We start from the raw sequence: 3,551 nt of genomic DNA, 5'->3' as shown, positions 1-3,551 counted from the left end.
CCACCTCCATGCCCAAAGCCTCTATAGATGCTGCCACTAGCACTGTAGTGATTTGTGTACTACCCGGTAAAAGATGGCACATGCATTCAGATTCCAATTGAAAGTGGTGATTAAGCTCGGGTATGTATATATGAGATAAAGTCTGAAAGATGAAACTTTTAATCTACGTAATCATTAAGCCAAATTAATTATTAGGGGAGATTAGGGCTATGCTGTAACGGCCCCGGAAATATTTAAAAGAAATGAGTATTTAAATATATCGAATGCGGAAGCGAGATCAAAATTTTAGTTAACATCCCTTACACGAAAAACCAAAAAACGTACTTAAAATATAAAAGATTAAACTAACTAAGAAAGAAACTCGAAAATAAAACTATGCGTATGACTACAGAGTCTCTAGGCATCCCCTTCGTCGTCCTCCTGCGGAACGGGCTCGGGAACCATGTCTTCCTGATCTGAAATGGTTAATTAAGGAGTGAGCTACACTAGCCCAGTAAGAACATCACGATATCTCACCGTCACGGAGATAAAGGTGGGTAGAAAATAAAAATGACCAATGGAGCAAAATTTACAACGAACTCGTTTATTAACATGAAAACCTTTACCATCCACTTACCTCGGTGGAATTTATGAAAACAATATAAGAAAAACAATAACATTATCATAATCATTGAATAATATAAGCTGTAAAACATAACACTTATCACGCCTCTTGTAATTCAATCATTGTACAACATATCTTTTTCTCATTTACCAGCCTACTAGTATCCGTGGGGGTCCATAGGGGTACCGCTACCCGTTAACCTTTAACATTCATAATCAGTTTCCAGGGCCGTCCCCATACCCCGTCCGGTATGGGCGCCAAAACCATGAACCTCAATACCCCGTCCGGTATGAGGGTGAAACGGGCCGTCCCCATACCCCGTCCGGTATGGGCGCCAAAACCATAAACCTCAATACCCCGTCCGGTATGAGGGTGAAACGGGCCGTCCCCATACCCCGTCCGGTATGGGCGCCAAAACCATAAGATCTCCATACCCCGTCCGGCATGTGAGACCACAATCCCGGTAGGGTTCCCTACGGACCCGGTCCGTCCACCATCTCCCAAGATATCTAGTCAGGCTGACCCCCATAATACAATTATCAGTCTACACAACCTTTCATTTTCCTTTTCCTCAATCAGCATCATCAATTCACATACAAACAAGCAAACAGTAATTCATGCCGAACATACAACATACAGTATCAGTTTTTCAGTCATTCAACCCATGATTAATAAAAACGTAGTAAATGCGCACAAATCTGTAAAATAAACACATCAAACCTCATTTTGCATTTAAAGCTGTAAACAGGCCAAATAACAGTAAATCACCAATCACACTAGACTCGGGCTCCATTAGCCACCTTAAGCAATTTCACACATTCGTTAATTCAAGAAATACCGTTTTATCATTTTGAACTTTAATACCGTGATAGGAAATAGGGTGAGGGGTCCTTACTTGTTTTCGGGATCCGAATACGATTCACAGTGCGCCTGCAGGCCGTCCCTAATTTTCCCTGAGTTTTTCCCGGGAAACTGAAACACACTAACCGTACCTGCACGTGTTCCAAAAAAAATCCAAATTAGGCCCAGGGCCTCTTTCGGCCCAAATCGCAACTCCGGCACGGCGGCTCCGCCGTGCTCCGGCGACGGCGCCGCCGCTGGCGGCGGCGAGTCACCTCGGGTTGACTATTTTCGGCCGTTTTCGGCCGAATTCGGCCACACTCGCATTGGTCCTTGTCAGAAAACAACCCTAGGGCCCTCGGGGGGCCAAAAAATCACGGAAAAACGGAGCTTACCGGCGGCGGCGCTCTCGGGTGCAGCGGCTCTCCGGCGAGGTTCGTGTTTTGGTGATTCGGCTCCGGTCAACCTGTAGAGAAAAGAATGGTGATCACGGTGATATAAAAATTGCATCGAACGGAGGTCGGGAAGGGCCTCGTCGGAGGCAAAAACCGAGAGGGGGCGCGGCGGCGCCGCTGGGCTTCGGCCGCGTATTCCGGCCGTTTGGCCGGGATTTCGGTTTCGATTTGGCCATAGGAGGAATCAGTGGGGAAAAACGAGTCGGGGGTATGAAATTTACCTCGTTCGGCGGTCGGAAATTTCCCCGGTGCGGCGGCGAGCGGCGGCGGGTGGCGGCGGTCGGCCTCTGGTTCGTCTTCTCCGGCGAGCGGCTGGCGGCTAGGGTTTGTGGTCTGGTGTGGGGGTTCTATTTATAACCCCTTGCCTTTTGATCACAGCCGTTCATTTTGTTTTAATCTGGGCCGTTCGTTTTTGATTGAATCTGGGCCGTCCGTGCGATTGAATCTGGGCCGTCCGATCGCGTGATTGATCTGGGCCGTCGGATCGCACCCACGCGGATCGCCAACGTGGCTCCTTTCGGAGTGACGCGATCTTGCCACGTGTCAGGCCCTGGTTGGCCGGGACTGCTGACGTGGCTGCTGACGCGGCTGCTGACGTGGCCCCCCCCTTTTTTTTTTTTTTTTTTTTTTTTTTTTTTTTTTTTTTTTTTTTTTTTCCTCCTTTCCGGGTGCTACATATGCATTCTACATATAATAAATGTAGGTGCGGTACTAACAATCTCTAAAGCGACACTTGTAGCAACCAGAAAAGACACAAGAGATGCATCCTGCATTTTGGATCTTTTGTACACCCTCTGCAAGTTTTGTGACTTGCCCTTTCTTAATCAGCATCATAGTTTATCTTTTAGAAACGCATATATACACATTACTCTGTATAATATGTAGTGGATTTGCACATAAATATATACATATTAAACTAAATAATGATAAAGATTTACCTCTCATAATGCCAGTCGAGGCACCTCCACCTTTTATTAAGCAAAGCATCATGGTAGAGCCTGTAATCCCTAATAGTTCAGAGGAAGAATTGCCGGTCCTTTTTACACCTTGTGCAGGTAAAGAACTTACCCTGATGGAACTGCTGCTTTCTACCAATGATCCTTGATATGTTGTTCAGGTTTATAGAAAGCTTGGAGCATTTGATTTTGTACTTCTATACAAATAGGAGATCTTGTAGGTATTCCTTCTGCCCATAAAAGTTGTGAGACAAATGAAAAATTGAATTATTTTTTACTTCTATACATATAGGAGACCTTGTACGTATTCCTTGTACCTATAAAGATCTTATGAAAAATGACAGATACTCAAACGTGTAAACTAAGTCACAAAGTTATAAAAGTAATCAGTATCTTAATAGCAGTTTATTTTGTCACAAGAGTAAACGTTTTGGAATAATACACATTGAATTGATAATTGCAGCTCTATGACACTAATCCTATTTAATTAATATTAATTGATAATTTCATCTTTTATATATATATTTATACACATCCATTTATAGATAGTGTGAGGAAAATATTGTGACTAAAATTTAGTTTTAAGTCTAAAAAGTGAGGTGAAAATGAAGAGACAACAAAATGTGAGGAAAAAAATATTGATTGTGAGCTAAAAGGAAGACAGAGCAAACAATATACCACATTAACTAACAAAAA

General features: G+C 43.5%; 1 long non-coding RNA gene across 1 annotated transcript; it reads right to left on the bottom strand.

The window, feature by feature from the left end:
- Window positions 1–259: 259 nt before the first annotated feature.
- On the bottom strand, window positions 260–2,557 carry LOC148240235 (uncharacterized). The gene is made up of 3 exons (XR_015816539.1): window positions 2,121–2,557; window positions 1,840–1,910; window positions 260–1,596 (listed from the first exon to the last, which is right to left on the bottom strand). It is a non-coding gene; the product is annotated as an uncharacterized LOC148240235 (long non-coding RNA).
- Window positions 2,558–3,551: the final 994 nt, after the last annotated feature.

The sequence above is a fragment of the Carica papaya genome, chromosome 9 (assembly GCF_054855325.1).
Source record: "Carica papaya isolate Zhongbai chromosome 9, ASM5485532v1, whole genome shotgun sequence".
In the NCBI taxonomy this organism is placed as follows: Eukaryota; Viridiplantae; Streptophyta; class Magnoliopsida; order Brassicales; family Caricaceae; genus Carica; species Carica papaya.
The sequence above is the reverse complement of the archived record's forward strand: the minus strand, read 5'-3'. Positions and strand labels throughout refer to the sequence as shown.